The 19,697-nt window shown below is 44.2% G+C and overlaps 1 pseudogene; it reads left to right on the plus strand.

Annotated features, from left to right (window-relative positions):
* Positions 1-334: 334 nt before the first annotated feature.
* LOC148164356 (transcription factor BTF3 pseudogene) lies at positions 335-1,055 on the plus strand (annotated as a pseudogene).
* Positions 1,056-19,697: the final 18,642 nt, after the last annotated feature.

The following is a 19,697-nucleotide window of genomic DNA, read 5'->3' on the forward strand; positions in this document are numbered from 1 at the left end:
GGGCCCCTCCACATGCACACGTGTCCATAGGAACGCAGGGCTCACATCTGTCTTGTTCCTCCTTTTTCACCAGCATCTACCTCAATGCTAGCTCTCAGCGCATAGCAGCTCTCAACAAATATTCAGTAAAAGTGTATGAATTTAACATCTTGAATCTAAAGAGGCATTTGTTCTGGACTCTTCTATCTAAAAGAAAAGGCAAGCGGATGGATTTGAATAAATAGTACAGGAAAAAAGCATTAGACACAACCTCTGTAATTTCCCAGAGCGTGGCCATTAGGAGCTTCATACCAACACTTTTAAGATCATTAAATGAAGATTTTCGAGCTGCCATCTTGCGTCCCCGCGTGTGTGCACCTAATCTCAGCTGGTCCGCCCGAGACCCCCTGAGCGCCAACCCTATCCGCCCCCCGCGCGGTCCCATTTCCGCTCCAACAAGATGAAAGAAACTATCATGAACCAGGAGAAACTCGCCAAACTGCAAGCACAAGTGTGCATTGGTGGGAAAGGAACTGCTCGCCGAAAGACGAAGGTGGTTCATAGAACGGCTACAGCAGATGATAAAAAACTTCAGTTCTCCTTAAAGAAGTTAGGGGTAAACAATATCTCTGGTATTGAAGAAGTGAATATGTTCACAAACCAAGGAACAGTGATCCATTTTAACAACCCCAAAGGTCAGGCATCACTGGCAGCGAACACTTTCACCATTACAGGCCATGCTGAGACAAAGCCGCTGACAGAAATGCTACCCAGTATCTTAAACCAACTTGGTGCAGACAGTCTGACTAGTTTAAGGAGACTGGCTGAAGCTCTGCCCAAACAATCTGTGGATGGAAAAGCACCACTTGCTACCGGAGAGGAGGAGGATGATGAAGTTCCAGATCTTGTGGAGAATTTTGATGAAGCTTCCAAGAATGAAGCAAACTGAATTGAGTCAACTTCTGAAGAACATAAAACTTGAAGAAGTTACTGGGAGCTGCTATTTTATATTATGACTGCTTTTTAAAATTTTGTTCATGGATCTGATAAAATCTAGATCGCTAATATTTTTAAGCCCAAGCCCCTTGAACACTGCAGCTCTTTTCAGTTTTTGCTTATACACAATTCATTCTTTGCAGCTAATTAAGCTGAAGAAGCCTGGGAATAAAGTTTGAAACAAGGTTAATAAAGTTCTTTGCCTAGGAAAAAAAAAAAAAGATCATTAAATGAAGATTTTCCACCTTAAATGTGAAAACCAGTAGCTACACAGAGGCTGCTAAACTATTGAAGTCACTGGAAGGGATTATGAGTAAAATAAAGTTCAGTTATCATTTTTTTTTCCTGAGAAAAGAGAAAAAACTTTGATGAGATCTTAAATCTCCTGATCTTTCTGAGAGAAGTCAGATCCTTTCTTCTCTTTTTAAACCATTTGTCATTTTGATTTTTAAACTTAGAGTGTTCCCTCAGCTTACACTTGAACCACCATCTATACCCTAGGTCTCCCCATTCCTTCCCCCTACTATATGAGCGAGTCTTGAAGTTGGAGGGACTTTAAAAATAATCTTGTTAGTCCTTCCTTTCGTGGAAGAGGAAAAAGAAGTCCAGGCCATACTGTGAGAGGGTCTCAGGACCCAGGTCTCCTGACTCCCCAGCTAGCCCTCCACTCCTCCAAGTTAAATTCAGCTCACTTTGACTTGTCCCCTCTGACATGGGGCTTGATCCACTTTTCAGCCCCAGTACAGCAGTTCAGGAGGCAGCTAGTCAATATCTTGTCTGCTCTGAAGACAAGAACAACCCCACAGATGTCAGCCAAGACCTTTCTTTTCTGGCAGCCCTAAATGAGCCTTCCTTTCTCCAATCAGTGGGTCGGTCCAGCCAGAATATTTCCAACTAGGGAGTGGCCCGTTCCTGAAGATAGTTTCTTCTCTCCTTAATCTATCTGGGTTTGCTCCATAAGCCTGACAGGCAGCAGGAATGGAAGTGGGCGTATGGAACGTCCCACAGTGTACATCCTCATCCTCAGAAAGCCTTGATTTTCTGCTCTTGAGAACGCCAAGGCCAGAGTATCTTCAGTCCTCTTTTATCTTATTCCCACTACAGAAGGAAAGAGGACCCCCGAGTACTTTGGTGAAGAAAACCATAGGTGTAAGTCCTGACAGGCCATGTGAAGGTTGAGGAAAGACTATGTCCTCCCTCACAGCCAGGTGGGGGCACTGTTCTGGACTCCAAAATGGTGGGCGACAGAGCTGAGTTGGTTAGTTCTGCCTCTCCCTCCCTTCTGTCCACCTCTACTGCAGAAAGTGCAATGTGCCAAGAAATCCTTTGCCGTGGTCCTTTTCTCCCTAGAAACTCTATTCACTCAGCAGTAAATCCCTTAGGCACTTTTTCACATGGTTCCATATATTGCCTGGGTTTCTTCGTGACTTTGGTTGGTGGTTTGGGATTTGGGGCCAGTGTGCATCTGGGAGCTGATGTAGGAGACAAGTAGGATTCTGATGATTTTAAGACAAAATGACTCACGTTCCTCTCGGTCTCTAAAATTGTCTCTCAGCTCATTTTCCATTTATCACACAACTCATCCACTCACCAATACCAGCATTTGGGTTGTTTGTTGGGTTTATTGTTATTGTGTATGAGTTTTTCTTTTTGTTTTAGTTTTGTGAGAGGGTCATTTGTTTTAAGATAAGGAGCCATCTTCACCTCTAGACCAGTCTATTCCAAAAGTTATATTCCCTGCAACACTAGTTTTCCAGGTACCTTCAGTGGCACCACCATATTCACGTTCTCTGTCTGTGAACAAGAATATCTTCATCTCTTTCGTCTTCTCCTCACTTGGCCACCCGTTTTTATTAAAAGAGTTTCTCATAAGAACTTCATTTGGATCACTTGCAGCTTTGTATTACTCATAAATTTTACAAACTATTGGCATGAATTCTAGTCAAAATGGTGTTGTAGGTTCAAATCTTGAGGCTTTGTTCTGCCCCAAAGACATTGCTGTGATATAAAATAGAAAAAAAAGAAAATAAAAAAATGGCCATCTTCAAAACAAGATAAATATCTCTATGTATTACAATAAGAACAGAAACAAAAGATGGGAAGTGAGACCATTGGGAACTGAATCATAAGTGAACAGAGATGGCCAGTAATTCTAGTTCCTGTGGGGTTATGGGACCCAAAATACTCCAGAGAATGTAGGGACAGAAGTGTGGGCCCCTAAAGTTACCCGTCTGTAGCCCATTCTAAAATGGCAGTGCTAGGAAGCCCTATTCTGTACCATATCACCTTGACCTACTCCCTCCCAAACCGCTCACCTTACCCAAAGGCTCCTATGAGGGGAACTAAACAGAAAAGTTCTTCCAAATGAATAAGAAGTGGCCCTCTAAGATTCTTATTCCAATAAAATTAAATTGGGAAGTATGTGGAGAAGTAAAGAATTGTAAGTGGGAACTAAAGATGAAAGATCCTGAGGTAGAGAGAGGGCAAAAGGGCTCAGATGGACCAAAGTCATGAGGAAACAGAAACTCTGGGATCACAACTGATCAGCTTAGAGTGGGGGATGAAGATGCCACCTGATGGCTAAATGAGGAAACCAGACCCATGGAGAGATTTGGGATCCTGTTAATGCAGAAAAGGAAAGCATATTCTATAGCTCCCACCACTGAGTGACCTGGGAGTGCTTCAGATTCTGAAGGTCTTTCTAAAATTTTAGCTTCCAGGAGACCCAGCTGTGCAGTCATGCCAGCTGGTCCTCCTGGGGGCTGTTAGTTTAGCTTCTCCTGGGTGATTGTGAAGCTTGGCCCCAGGCTTGGACTGCTTTTTCCTTGGTTTTATGGATATCTTTATAACAGTCTCCCTTTTGCTACTCCAATTACTTGAGCTTATTTGAGTGAGACTATTCCTTACAACCAAGAAAACCCAACTGAAACATATGTTAAGTCATTTAATCCTCCCAATAAACCTGAGAGGTAGGAATAATATTCCCATTTGTAAAACTGAGGCCTATGAGACATCAAGCAGCGAGATCACTTAACTCCTCCACTGGTCCTTTGCCTCTTTGCTCTCACCTCAGTTTCCCGGCCTTCTCCTGCTTTGCTGGCCACGCAAATTACATTTCCCAGGCTCCCTGTAGACCACATTGTATTGACAGTTAAATCACAGATTTCTCTGAACTTCAACCCCAAACTAAGTGATGTTTCCCCCAGAGCAGGCTTCCCACTTTGTGTTTTCACTGCTCACTGTCATGAGTTAACTTTACGGGGCCACCAACCCAGAGATCAAAGTCAGGCCAGAAGAGTTCATTTCTAAGGCACCACAGCACTGTACCTTGTTCTGACTCTGCTCCCTGAACCCTTAGGGCCAATCTCGTAGTATTGGATTTGCTACAAGGTGAGGAGTTCTCATGGCACTGGTCACTCGCCATTAAGGCAGTTTAAAATCTCAAATTGCTCATTAGGCTTGCCACTGCTTGAGAGCAATCCAGTCTCTTCCTAATGCTCTTGGTTCTGGCTCCTCCCCTAAGCTTCAACGCTTAGAGACCCTATCCTTTCATGATAATGCATCCTACTTGTACTCTCAGGTGTTTGTGCCCCCACACCCCACCCCAGATTCCTGGATTTCTGACTATCTGACCTCCCAGGCCAGGAGATGCCTGGTAAAGTAAATCATGTACAAATAGTCCTCTGTTGGTCAATCATCAAGATTCATGTCACTCCTGATGAGGTCCTATCATCTACTTAATGCTGCACTGAGGTCCGGCTTACTGTACTGTGTTGCATTTAGAGGAGCCTAGATGTGGGTGAATATAAGATTTCTCAAAATCTGATGCTCTGCCAGAGGGAGCAAAATGTTCAGATCATCTCCCCTGAAAAAAATCTAAAAAAAAAAAAAAAAAATCAAAGAAAGAAGGCTCAACTTTCTGGTCTTTAAATAAACCCATAATTGCATCCCTAATTGTAAATGCCTCCTGCACCTGGTCTCAATCCTTTAAATACTAAATTTAGTCCATTCATGGGTGAAGGTGGATAATTTCAGCAATTAGCAAGTGTATGATGCGAAATAGACTAAGCTCTTGAGGTTTGTACTACACAATATCTTGTAACTACTGATAAGTGACATCTATGTTTTATAGACCACAGTTGAACAATCTGTACAATCATTTGTAAAAATAACCAAATCCTGTTATAAAAATCGGTGTTATCTTTGGCATCTCCCTCCTCATTCCCTCTAGCCACCACCTCCCACATCCCAGCTGTCTCCTAATTCTGTGAGGCTTTTTGTTTCCCCAGAAAGCTTTAGTGCCTTCTCTGTTCTTCCTTTTCTCTCTCTAAGGAAATCTCAGTGTTACCAGAGACTAAAATGAATGGCCATATGTCACAAAGAGTGAAATATCTTTTCCCAATCCCTATCTTTTGAGCTGACCTAGGAGACTTTCCATTAAGACAGGATGGACTACATGTCCTGAAGAAGGCCCCTCAACCCACCAGCAGGTAGCTGACTCCTGTGCACCATTCAGGTCTCAGCAAAAGAATAAAATTGTTGGGAAAATATTCTTCAACCCCCAGCCTAAGTCAGGGTCCTAAGAGTAATTACCTCAATTTACAAAGAGACCTTCATCTATATCATCTGGATAATAACTGTCTGCTCCAGGAGTCTGCAAGGTCCATTGTCCCAAAGTGTATTTCATGAAAGTAATGGCAGGGGGTTGGGGGGGGGGGGTCAGACTACGGCCAATATATTTGGGAAATGCTGGCTTAATCCAAATTAGGCAAATTTCTTTGCTCTAGGACTTCTTTAAAACACTAGTGTGTGTAATAATCACCAGCATTTTACAAACCATATAAACCATGCAACCTTTTTTCAGAACACATGTAAACATTTGGAGGAACCTAGTGTTCTGTGGAATGTAGTTTGAGAAAGGCCAATATAAAATGAATTACAATTTCTGCCTTTAACATTGCAGCAGAGTGGGAATTGTCACAGACTTTAAATGACCTTGGAAACTGCAGTGGAAAACTGACAAAACTTCAGAAAGAAATAATCACAAAGAAAGAGAAAGTTGGGATAATGGTAAGTTTGAGGAGGATACCCAAAAAGTTGGGAGAGGGTGTGAGAAAGATAGTTGGTTTATAAAGTATGCAATGATGGATTTCCATTTAAAGTGGAATACATGGCAACCAGCTAAGTCAAAAGAGAGCTGAGAAGATTCTTCTCAGTATATGATGCTGATGACTGAGAACCAGTGTGACACCTGCTGACCCCTGAAACACTGTGGAAAGGAGTTGTGACCTTGGGTTTTCTGGCTGGCTTTTACATATAACAGAACCGCACGGTTAGCTTGTTTGTGATAATGTGAAGTTCAAAATTGGTGAATTTCAATTCAAGTCCCACAGGGTTACATTATTCAGGAACATAGCAATATACAAATGTATACATAATTATACAAAATTAATAATATTTTTTAAATAATATAAAGGTATAAAATATATAATCTTTTTAGCTTTTGGTAAAATCATTTAAATAATTTTCAATGAAAACATATCAGTACTACTGTGAGCTACTTTTGTACGTGTGAGGTGGCAATAGATATTTCTTGATATTCCAAAGGGCTGCCCCAGATCCTTTATGCAAATAGAGGTGTAGACTTCATAAATGAATGTAAAAACAATTACTCCAAGTTTTGTGGCCATCAGGTGATGTCTAGGAGGTTACTATGGCTACAGATCATCGTTTGGAGTTAATCCAGTGAGCAGGGATTTTGTTTTTGAGTCTAACTTCTCAAGGCGTGTGATCACATGTGAACAATGGGAGCTCAGAGTGGAAGCCTTATTTTGAAAATCAACTAACATTTAGTTTTCAGCCACTCAACTAAGATGATAGTTTCATGATGAAGATTGAAACCAACATCGAGTAAAATTTGTCTTAGTGGAAAGAAAATAGAAATTAGTTGTTTGAGAGTTTGTGGGCTTTTAGACATTTGCATTATTGCAGGAAACAAAATCCATAATTTAATATAGGATACTTCTGGATGATACATAAACACAGATATGTAGTACCAAGGCAAAAAGAGGAAGAGATCTTTGGAAGATGCTAAACAGTAAGGATTTGGTTTTGCTGGGCCTGTCTTTTATGTCAACCCTGGAATCTATCTTCTTGGGTGTTAATGAATAGATGCAGAAATAGAACTTGCAGAGTCGGACAGAGGGGTCGATTGTAAAAAGGTTTTTTCAGCCTCTGGGTTCCTGAGATCATGGCTATTTTACTAAGTTCGGATTGAGGAATCTGAATGGTGGGTGAGAAGTCAGAGAAAGAGTTAGGGTGGAACAACACGGACACGTCCCTGAGGGAAGGAGGATTCGCTGAATGTGATGATCAGGTGTGAATCCACTCTTCTTTCTGATGCCACAACCCTCCATCTCCCTCCTCCATCTTCCCAGACTCGGGAAATTCCCTTGGCAGCAGTAACTTTTGGGTCCAGCCTCTTCTACCTCACTGACTCAGGACCTACCCTCTATCCCCCTTAACTTCCACCCCCCGCCCCAGAGGGACCATTTACTTCATACTTCCTCAAGGGGCTTAAAAACATGAAAGCTCTTTACTTCCCCTCCCAGAGGGTGTGTGTGTGTGTGTGTGTGTGTGTGTGTGTGTTTGGAAGGGATGGTTGTTTTGGCACCGGCTGTGGTATGAGGACTTCTCAGACTTTAGAAAAATGGTATAGCCTCTCTTTGCTGAGGGGAGGGTGAAGATGGTAAGGCTCCTTCTTAACACCTCACCCTTTTGTGTGAAGAGTAAAAGCCGCTGTTTGGTCCCTAGTTTCTAGCCAGATTTCTCTGCCCACTTCGTGGGGCTTGTGGGGGCATGCAAAACACAGCACCTGCCCCATCCTCCTGCTCACACATTTTTGCTTTTGCCTCCTCCGTCATTTGGATCTCCCCAGCTTGCTCCCATATGTGCCTCGGGCTGCTGGCTTTTCTGGCTCTATTCTCAGGATTCCAGCTCTAACACGGTGCCAAAAAGCTCTCTCAAGCCCCAGGAACCACAGCTGCCTTGGGACATTCTAGCTCCTTCTAGTAGAAAGCAGACCAGACACCTTTCAAAATATAGCCCCCAGAACAAGAGGTATCTTTATCCTGTGTCTTCAGGGAAAGGAAATCTCTCTCTCTCTCTCTCAGGGGTGACAGATAGACGAATACTTTTATTTCAAGCCTTATTATTAGTTCCAGAGCATCCTGGACACTTACTGTGGTCACAAAACCGCTGTCTCTAACCCACTGCAGGCCACTTTGAAGAAAGTCAAGCTCTCTTTCTTCTGTGAGGCTCAGCCTGGCTTTTCACTCCAAAAGGAGAAGCTGGGACCACAATGCCTGCACCCGGCCTGGAATTCTCCCTCCCATTTTCTGTCTGTCTCACTCAAACCAGGAGGCCACCACCAATTGTGGTAAAAATTGCCCAGTTTTTTCCAATACTCCTTTCATAGTCATCTTAGGCCTTTAGGTTTGGCACCCTTTCACGTAGTACACATCACTCTGGCCAGAGAGTCCTTTTGGCTTCGCTGACAGTCATTTTACACACACTGTACACAAGCTGTCACTGGGGATGAAACTGGCACTCCCACCAGCCTTCCTTCCAGAGCAGAGATGGGCTTGATAGCGCCTCTGCCATAAGAAGCCAGAGACAGGGCAGGCAGTCTTCTGCTCCATGTCAGCCCTGGTACATCCTGAATCTCCTCACTGAACCTCAGGGCCTTTGTTTTGTCCCAGGTGAGCAATAGTTTTTGGTCAAGGCTCAGAGCAGAGAAGTTATATACCTTTACAACCTATATTCTGTTTTATTCAAAATGAGTACAGCTTCCTGGATTCCTACAGGAATGTGGATTCTTTAAATCTAGTTTACAGTAATGAATAAGGAAAAGAAAAGTTGTCATGGCCCTTTAGGCCCTGGATGTTAAGATTCACAAGCCTGAGAAGCAGCAGCCACGGAGGCAACTTTCTGGTGTCTTATTCTGCATGGGACTGTGGGCACGTGGAAAGGGTGCACATGCCATTTTCTGCCTGGGTGCTGCCCGTCACTGGCCTGTGCCCGGGATGATGAAGCTGCATCTCACATGGTCCCAAGCCCTTCTTCAGGTCTTCTTCTCCTCCAAAACTTCCAACTCTAAGGCATATTGGGGGTGACTTTGGGAATCAGGTGTAGGCCTTGGGGACATCTGGAGTCGTGGCTGGGCCTAGGTCCTTCTGTTCTGTAGAAGGCCCCAAGCAGAAGCAGCCTCTCTTTCCCCATTTGAGAGCCACAAAGACAGTGTGGCTTCATCCTCCCTCTGTCCCTAGAGGCCCTACTGTGCACAAAAAGGAAGAGGCATAGCAAGTTCAGTGAGTGAATGAGTCCTCCAAAGTGAGATTCCTGGAGGGTATTTTACTTTTCCACTTACAATAATCCTTAAACTATCTTAATAAGCTTTCCAACATTTCAGTTCATTTCATTTATCTTCTTCAGATAAGATGGAAAAAAGTTTTAAAATTACCTCCAGGCTCTTTGCATCAACTAGATAAATGGGGAGGTCTGAGAGAGGTTAATACGTTGCAGCCTAATCTTTCTCTGATATCCCATCAGGGCAGTTGTGATCTGTTAAATATCAACAGGATGACTACAGGTCTCCTGGAGGGAGTTATCAACTAATTTCAAACTAGAGATAAAAGCCTGTGAAATATGCAAACGCTCATTTCTAGTTAAATAATTTACTCAACAAATTTTGTTCAAATTTACTTTCCCCATTTAGAGCAAATTCTTTCCGATATCCCAAAGAGAGATGGCAAGATGGGTGATGAGTAAGTCTTTAGTGATCAAATTTGGTGATTATCGGGGCGCCTGGGTGGCTCAGTCATTAAGCGTCTGCCTTCGGCTCAGGTCATGATCCCAGGGTCCTGGGATCGAGCCCCGCATCGGGCTCCCCGCTCCGTGGGAAGCCTGCTTCTCCCTCTCCCACTCTCCCTGCTTGTGTTCCCTCTCTCACTGTGTCTCTCTCTGTCAAATAAATAAATAAAATCTTAAAAAAAAAAATTGGTGATTATCTGCTCAGAGATGGTGTGGCAACAATCTGTAGGATTATTAAAAGAGGACTTTAATGATTTTTTTTTAAATCATGTTTTGGTTTCTGCCCCATCCATTCCAGAAATCCTTTACAAAGAATTGACTCTAGACCATACCAGAGTAGTAAGAGGCTCTTGCTGCTTCCACTATGGTCCAAGCTGTGGGGCGTTCTACAGTTTTTTTTGGAGGTCAGGATTTGGGAGACAATGCCATGAAAGTTTGCATATATGGGACTTCCAACCATATGGAGGAGTTCCGGCAAAAGAGGTCAACCTGGGCGCCTGGGTGGCTCCATCAGTTAAGTGTCGGCCTTTGGCTCTGATGGTGATCCTGAGGTCCTGGAATTGAGTCCCGCATCGGGGGGGCAGGAGGGGGGTGTCCCCACTCAGCGGGGAATCTGCTTCTCCCTGTGCCCCTCTCCCCCCGCTGGTGATCTCTCTCGCACTCTCTCTCTCAAATGAATAAATAATATCTTTTTTTTAAAAAGAAAAAGAGGTCAAGATGGAAAATAGTATTATCAGAAAGGGTTCCAAGGAGGGGCCATACCTCTTGATCTGGGAGTTTGTACTGAGGCCAGGAAACATTAAATAAAAAGATGAGATGTTTTTCCTCTGGCTTTGGGGGTCAAATTTGTTCCACTTCTTAAGAATACAGCCCAAGGGTGAGTCTGAAGGAAGAAAGGGTTTGTCCCATAGTGGGAAAGACTGGCTGCCAGTTCCCAAAAGGATGTCCCACCAAAGGGAACAGAGCTCCAACTCATGATGGCAGTCTCAGTCAGGGCATTCCACTGACCTGCAAAAGGACCAGACCTTCTGGGAGGAAACTGACTCATGGGGCGTCCCACCAAGGAGAGGGTCACAACATGCCAACAGCAATCCCTGCTGGGGCGTCCCCTGCAACAGGGAAAGCCGGACACTGGGTGGCCACACGGGCTCAGAAAAAGGAGGGGAGGACTCACCACTCAGACGCCTAAGAACGTGTTTTGCCCATAGATCAGGGTGGCAGCTGGATCCACAGGAACAAAGGAATAAGGGGAGGGGGCCCAAAGAAGCAAGGTAGCTTAGAATCCGCCAGCATCAGGAAAGGGTCCCAACCAAGTCCGTAATGTGTGCAGATTCACTGTAGATGAGCTGCAGATGGAGTGGGAGAGGAGAGGAAAGGGGTCTTTCATGCTCACAGGTGTGGACAGTCCAACCTGTTGGCCCTCAGACCTTCAGACCACACCAGGGAGCCACCCTGGCCGGAGATCTTCAGTTGTCCTAGAACTACTAGGGCGGTGCCGAAGGGCTGAAAAGTGAAAGGAGAGGGAGGGAAGGGCCCCTCTGAAGGGCAAGAAGGGAAATCCCTCACCCTTTCCGGGGAAAGGGCGGCCTGGCTGGTTCCCCCTGGGGCTTCTGATCCTAACGGAGGAGTGACCTCTGCCGGAGGTCATCAGTTCCCCGAGGAGTCCTGGGGTCGGCCCACCAGGGAAAGTCCCCAGAAATTCCTGGAGAATCCGGGGTGAGTCCCTGACCAACCGAGGGTCCCTGTAGGGGCCACCAAATGTGGGGTGACCCGATCGGATAGGGGACCGATGCCATGGGCGGTGAAGGAATTCACTCAAGGCAGAATACACCTCCTGGGAGCATCAGGCAGGACAGCAGAGGTGAGACCGTGACAAGGTGGTGGTGAGGGGCCACAGTTACAGGGGCGGAGGGAGGGCGGAGGGAGGGCGAAGGAGGGATGTATGGAATTTTCCCTTTTTTGGTAATCTTAGGAATTGTGCCTGGTTGTAATCAGTCATTTAGGGCCTATGGTTATCTGAAGGTGGGTCTCTTAATGAGCCTGTTTGCATTGCCTGTTTGTATTCAGCTGGGTGATGGCTGTGGGCCCTTTTGCCTTGCTCTACACCAGCTACCCCATCACTCCCCCAGATGATTAGAATTGCCTTTTGAAGGGACTCCCTTCAGGGCTGCCAGGGTGGTTCAGTCAGGTAAGCAGCCGCCTTCGGCTCAGGCCCTGATCTCAGGGTCCTGGGATCAAGCCCGCGTCGGGCTCCCTGCTCGGCGGGGAGGCTGCTTCTCCCTCTCCTCCCCACTCATGCTCTCTCTCGCTGTCTCTGTCTCTGTATCAAATAAATAAAATCTTTAAAAATAAATAAATAAATTTCTTCTTCTGCCCTTGTCTCCCTACAGACTGTCTGCAACAAAGCAATCAGCATGATTCTATTAAAATGCGAGTCAAATCATGAAATTCCTCTGCTCAAAACTCTCCAATAATTTCCCATCGCACCCAAAATAAAAGCCAGGGCCCTTCTTAATCTGCCCCCCACCCAACGTGATCTGACCTCCCTCCCACCATCCTCGGTCAGCCTACTCTGCCTGTTTCCTTCCTTCCTGCAGGTTCTTCTACAGTCATCTCAGTGAGTCCTGTTCTTACTGCCTTGTCTACTGTCACACTCGTCCAATTTTCTCTCGTCTTCCCCGCTCTCTTTTCTCTGAGGCCCTTTTAATCATGACACGTTATACCTTGCATGTTCATCTTGTTTTATTTTCTATTTTTCCTCTACCCCACCCAAGATTAGATCATAAGCTCTAGGAAGACACCCTTTTCTGTCGGTTTTCTGCACTGCTTCCTCCACAGGGCATACCTGCCACATATTAGGCACTCACTTAATAGTTGTTGAATGGCTGGATGACTTGAGTCATGAGTCAGCCATTTGGAGGCCATGTGCAAAATCAGTAAGCAGAGAAAGGTAAAGGAAAAGAGAACACACATGGGGCAGGGAGGGGAAGCTGAGAAAAGAGATCATGAACCTCTGAGAGATGGAAAGAATAGCCTCCATCTTCAATTTACGAGTTCCCAGTTCTGACTCCCATTAGGCTTCTGACATGCAATTTATTTCCAGTCTTTGTATGGTCCACATATGTACATAATATTACCCGCTTTATCTTTACAGCAATGCTCTTTAACTTGATACAGCTTGAAAGGGAGAGTAGAAGGAGACAACCTCGGAAGAACAGGCAGCCCAGATCACCTGGGGCCTTTCAGGCCATTGTAAATACTTTGGCTTTTGCTCTGTTTGAAACGGGAGGCCACTGCAACGTGTTTTTGATCAGAGGAGTGACAAGCTGATTCTTATTTAAAGGAGCTGCCTGTGATTGCTGTATGTGGATAACCATTGTGAGGAGATATATTAGGCTTCTCCAGAGAAACAGAACCAATAGGGTATGTATATAGAGAGAGAGAAAGAGAGGGAGATTTATTTTAAAGAATTGTCCCCACACCATTGTTAGGACTGGCAAGTTTAAAATCCATGTTGCTGGACAGCACCATTTCACACCCATTAGGAGGACTACTATCCAAAAACAAACCCCAGAAAATAACAAGTATTGGTAAGAGTTGGAATCTTTGTACACTGTTGATGGGAATGTAAAATGGTATAGCTACTGTGGAAAACAATATAGTGATTCCTCAAACAATTAAAAATAGAACTATTGTATGATCTAGAATTCTACTTCCAGGTATATACCTAAAAGAATAGAAAGCAGGGTCTCCAAGAGGTATTTGTACATTCACGTTCCTAGCAGTGTTATTCACAGTATTTAAAATGTGGAAGCAACCCAAGTGTTCATCAACAGATGAATGGCTAAGTGAAATATAGTATATATGTACAACAGAATGCTATTCACCCTTTACAAGGAAAGAAGTTCTGACTCATGCTACCACATAGAGGAACTTGGAGGATATTATGCTAAATGAAATAAGCTTGTCCCAAAAGGACAAATACTATATGACTCCACTTACACGAGATACTTAGTCAAAATCATAGACGTAGAAAGTGTAATGGTGTTTTCCAGGGACTAGAAAAAGTGAGGAATAGGGAATTATTGTTTAATGGATTATAGAGTTTCAGTTTTACAATATGAAAAGATATATGGAGATTTTTATGGTGGTGATAGCTGTACAACGTTGTAAATATAGTCAATACCATTAAACTGCACACTTAAAAATGGTTAAGATGGTAATTTTTATGTTTTATGCATTTTACCACAATAAAAAAAATTGGGGGGTGGGGAGAAAAAGTAATGCTCCAGTCGTGAATCCAAAGGTGGAAACTCAGGTCGAATTTCAGTGTTGTGGTCTAGCGGCAACATTCTTTCTTCTTTAAGAAGCCTCTGTCTTTGCTCTTAAGACCTTCAACTGATGGGAAAAGGCCCACCCACATTATGGAGGATAATCTGCTTTACTTAAAGTCTACTGATTTAAATGTTAATCACATCTTTTTAAAAATGCCTTCACAGCAATATCTAGACTGGTATTTGATCACAAACAACTGGGCACCATAGCCTAGCCAAGCTGACGCATCAAAGTAACCATCACAGGAGGATAGGGTGGCAGGACCAGTAAGGAGACAATAGAACAATCCAGATGGGCAATAGTGGTAGCGTGGACCAGAGTGCTGAGCAGTGGAGAGGATGAGAAGTGGTAAATTTTGGATATATTTTGAAGGTCAAACTGATAGCATTTGCTAATAAATTGGATGTGGGGTATGAGAGAAAATGAAGAGTCCAGGATGATTCCAGAGCTCTTGGCCTGAGCAACCAGCAGATATTGTTTCTGTCAACTAAAATGGGAAGGCTGCAAGGCGAGCAGTTTTCAGGGAGAATGAGGGGAAAATCAGGAGTTCCGTTTCAGACTTGTTCTGTTGGGATGCTCCGTAAACATCCCACTAAAGATGCTGAATAGCCAGTTAGATGTATGTGTCTGGAGTTTAGGGGGAAGGTTTAGATGGTAGATAGAAATGTAGAAGTTTCAAAATACAGATGTGATGTTAAAGTCATGAGGCTAGTGACCTCAACTGTAGCTATTTTAGTAGAGTGATGGGGGCCAAAGCTTGATTGGAGGGGCTTCAAGAGAGAATAAAAGAGATGGTATTGAGATTATAGACAGTTCTTTTCAAGAGTTTTTCTATAAAAAGAAGGAGAGCAATAGGATAGTGGGGTCTGCAGGTTTTTAAAAAATTAAGTATATAATGGTATACAAATATGCTTATGGAAGTGACCCAGGAGAGAGGAAAAAATCAAGGATTTTAATGAATGTTTACTGTGTGCAGGAGCTGTGCTAAGTACAGGTGTCTGGTCACTCCTGATCATCACAGCAAGCTTCTGAGGTTGGAGCTGTTATCATCCCACTTCACAGCTGAGAGGACTGAGGAAGAGAGAGTCAAAGTCCCGCAATTAGTAAGAGGCAGAGTGAGGGCCTGAACTCAGGAGTATCTGATTCTAGAGCTATGACTATGAAGTACTTCCCTGCACAGACCCTACATTCTAGCCCCCCATTTGTAGAATCCACTAAAGATATAAAGAGATATCTCAGAAACTTTGTCTAAAACTTTCATGAATTTTATGGAGAAAACTCTATATTATAAGGATGTTTGCTAAATTGAGGACTCTCAAAGGAAATATCCCTCTTAGATATCAGAGGCTGATGTTTTGGGGTCTCCAGAACACAGACTGCTCGCTCTTACCTCTATCACCTGGCATGTTTGGTTCTGGGCTACCCCTCAATCCTCCTTGTTGAGTGAATTCCAGCCAAGTTCAATCACCTTTTTGAGGTTCTCCTCAGTCAGTCCCCAGACACTCTGCCCATGTGATGTTGTACTATAATCTCCACGTTTAGACACTTTCATGCAAGGATCTAAACTCATTTTGTGGGCACCCGGGTGGCTCAGATGGTTGGACGTCTGCCTTCGGCTCGGGTCATGATCTCAGGGTCCTGGGATCGAGTCCTGCAACGGGCTCCTTGCTTAGCAGGGAGCCTGCTTCTCCCTCTGCCTGCCACTCCCCCTGCTTATACTCTCCCTCCCTCTCTCTCTCTCTGGCAAATAAATAAATAAAATCTTTTAAAAAAAATAAACTCATTTTGTGTGCCAGGGCCTACTACCTGAAAACCTCTCGGTACATCTTTGTCAAATGATTAATTGATCCAGTTAGATAAGGCTGACAATCCCTTGTTCTCATAGATGAGAGATTCTCGATGAAGTGGGGGGGGAACTCCCCCTGTTCCTGGGGATACCTGGCAATGCCTCCAGCATTTTTTGGTTATTGCAACTGGGGTTTAAGGGTTACTAGTGGTGTCAATTGAGTAGAAGCCAGATGTACTGTTAAACAGCCTACACTGCAGAGTAGTTCACCACAACAAAGAGTTATCTGCCCCAAATAACTCAGAACTCACTTTCTCAATCTCTTTAATCTCTTTCATAGATTAAAACAGAAAATAGAGTTCTGAGATACATACCAACAAGCATTTTTCCTGCTTTTTTTCCTCATTCTGATTATTCCTAGGTTAGGGTGAGATGCTTATTTCATCAGATCATGGGTTCCTTCTCCAGCAGCTGCAGCCTGAACATCTTGTCCCAAAACTGAGGTAGTTCCCTAAAGCAAAGAGGCACTAGCCCATTACCCTTAGAATCAGGTTACAACTCCCCAAATCAAGTGCTGAAAACAGCTCTTAATTTCTTGTCTTTCCATCCTTCCAGATTCTCTCAGGGATTTTCAGAATATTTAACAATAAATACATCAACACTAACTCCATAGCTATTCTGGAACACAATGGGGTCACTACGGCTGATAATCTATGCACCAATTCCCTCTTAAAGCCACCAGATTCTAAAAATCTGTAGAAAAAAGCTTTTCCCAAGCTTGTTCCCATCTCCAAGTACAGAAAGGGGAAACATTTGGATTCAGCTCCCTCCCCAGCAAATACACAGAAATATTGGATAAGTGTTTTAACAATTTATGTCAAGTTCAGAAACAAAGAGAAAGGTCTAGGTGCCAAAAATGAAGAGGGGCTCCTTGGTGCTGAGTAGAATTGGGGTCTTGGGACCCACAGGAGTAAGCAAACTCAACATCAGTTTTTCTTACTGGTTGGGGGTTGGGGTGCGCAGAAAAGGGGGACAGGAACAGAGGTCATAGGTCCTGCACAAGTGGGGAAATTGAATTGCCTCCCTGAACAAAGCTGAGAGTTGGGGAAATCTTTGTCTGCAGTTTGAGGGCTTGTTTTGGACCCAAGTGCCAACCCCTCTTATTGGAGAAAGAGTCATTCTTGAAAAATCAGAACCTCTAGGCTGCTCTGCATACAATGGTATGGCAGGACTCTTGTACTACATAGAGAGAGAGACACAGAGAAACACACACAGAGTTTTGAAATTGGTAGACCTCTTAACACCCTGTCAGAGGTTATCTCAAAACTGAGCTGAAGGGCTGTCTCTACAACTCAGAAGAGCATAGGATACTTGAAGAAGGTAATTCCCACTGCAGAGGAGCTGAAAGCAAATAAGGAAATGCAGTTTGTTCAGAGATAATCAACTGGTGCAAAAATAGGAGAAATTAAACCCAAAGAACTGCAAATATTGGGTTAATCTGAAAGTGATTTCAAAATAAATGTTTAAAATGTTCATCAAGATGAAAGAAATGGAGTTTATTAGGCAAGATGGGGCATTTTGAAACGAAAGAGCAGAGAGACTGGAAAGACAAACAACTAATGAAAAAAATTTTTTTTAAGATTTTATTTATTTATTTATTTATTTATTTATTTATTTATTTATTTGACAGAGATAGAGTACAAGCAGGGGGAGCAGCAGAGAGAGGCAGAAGCAGACTCCCCGCTGAGCAGGGAGCCCGAAGCGGGACTTGACCCTAGGACCCTGGGATCATGACCTGAGCCGAAGGCAGACGTTTAACTGACTGAGCCACCCAGGCATCCCTGAAAAAGTATTTTTTTTTAAAGATTTTATTTATTTATTTGACAGAGAGAGAGAGATAGTGAGAGCAGGAACACAAGCAGGGGGAGTGGGAGAGGGAGAAGCAGGCTCCCCGCGGAGCAGGGAGCCCGATGTGGGGCTCTATCCCAGGACCCCGGGATCATGACCCGAGCCAAAGGCAGACCCTTAACAACTGAGCCACCCAGGCGCCCCCCTGAAAAAGTATTTTTAAAAAGAGGATCTCTCAAGGGTGGGGAAAGCAGCAGCTAGAAAGAATTTAAGAGCCATGGAAACAATAACTACCAATTATTCCTATTACCGGGTTACTGAGGAGTGGCCTCAGCTCACTGGGGTATAAACATTTGAAATTTATTAAGTTTTCCTAATTACTTCTAAATAGGCTCTCTTGACACCCTCCTTTCCCACTGGCTAGTGGGTCAATCATTGTCTGTTGGCTGGCTTCTCTACCACTCTTATCACTTATGGCTATTAGAACCATCTTATTTTGATATTTAAGATGAATCTTACTTATTTTAAAACTTCATTCTGGTCTCATCTCTTCTGCCCTCAGCTGTGGGATGAGAATAAATAACAGGGTTCTCTTCACACTGTTTTTCCTTTTTTTATTTTTATTTTTTTTCTGTCTTTGAACTTCCTCCTTCCCCACTCTTCAGATAGTGGGCCAAAATTTGCCTACTTCTGGTGGCCTCTGCTGACGGGTATACTACTGACGGAGGTACTCCAGGCTTTCTTAGTGTGGGGGTCCAGCTTCACTCCACTCCTCTGCTGTTGAACCCCTCTCTCCAAGGGCAGCTCCATCTCCATTGGAACCCATGCATGCACTGTGGTTCTTCTGCTGGGTTGGGCATCCCCTTGTGTAACCCACAGGCCGCTTGGCAGCTGCACAGCTCCTAACTCTCCACCCTCCTCTGAGCTCCTTTACGTGCACACAGGGATCCACTTCCACATCCTTTCAAGTCCATGGATGGGGTGGGATGTCCCCTCTTTTCCTCCTAAGGATGCTGGCTGTTCATTGTACTTGGAATGCAGGGTGTCCAGTGCCTGTGATGCTCACGTTTGGTTTAGCTGCAATTCTGGGACAACAGAAACAGTCCCACTCAGCATCCTGAGCTTCAACATTGTGCCGTGTCTGCACTGGCTGAAAAACCAGGGCTCAGGGAGGTTAGATAACTTGCCCAACCAGTCATCTGAGGAGCATGGATACAAATATAAGTTTTTCTGACTCCAACACCAATGCTTTCCACCATGCTTTGCTATAAAAGAAGATATTCTAAGTCTAGAAAAGATTTGGAGGAAATTAAATGACTTCCTACCCTGAGAGAGTTGGCACAAAACAGCAGCAGGAGTAAAGCATTAGTAGGAAGAGCTCAGGGCTTGCAAGCCATGGTCCATGGTGGAGCCCAGACTTCATACCTGGGAGTCCTCTGATCTAGGGCAGCACGATGATTTAAGGCGGAGACACTGGCCCTCCTGGGGGATCAAGAGCAGGAGGGGAGAGGAAAGGACTGTGTCTTTGTGCTTTGGAAGGTAGGCCCCAAAAGAGAGGAAGCAGGGAATTCTGTCCTCCTGATGTCTCTAGGAGTGAAGGAGCCTCCTGATTTCTTCCAGGCTGTCCACATAGCTCAGAATACCAGGATTTGGGAGGAGGGAAGACAGCCAGGATAGTAGCTCTTTCCAGGGGTCAATACTATACCATTAACTGGCCTTTCCTTTAAACTCTCCTCCAGGAAGTATGGGTAGAGTGGGCATTCATAGCCACAATTTTCAGATGAGGAAATCCAGGCCCAGAGGGTAGGCATGACTTGCCCAAAGATACACAGAGTCAGGACTTAATCCAGGGCGCAAAGTCCAGAGTTTCACTTACTCTTGG

The sequence above is a fragment of the Eumetopias jubatus genome, unplaced genomic scaffold (genome assembly GCF_037043125.1).
Source record: "Eumetopias jubatus isolate StellerSeaLion01/CBP00866 unplaced genomic scaffold, mEumJub1_p1.0 scaffold_5, whole genome shotgun sequence".
NCBI lineage: Eukaryota > Metazoa > Chordata > Mammalia > Carnivora > Otariidae > Eumetopias > Eumetopias jubatus.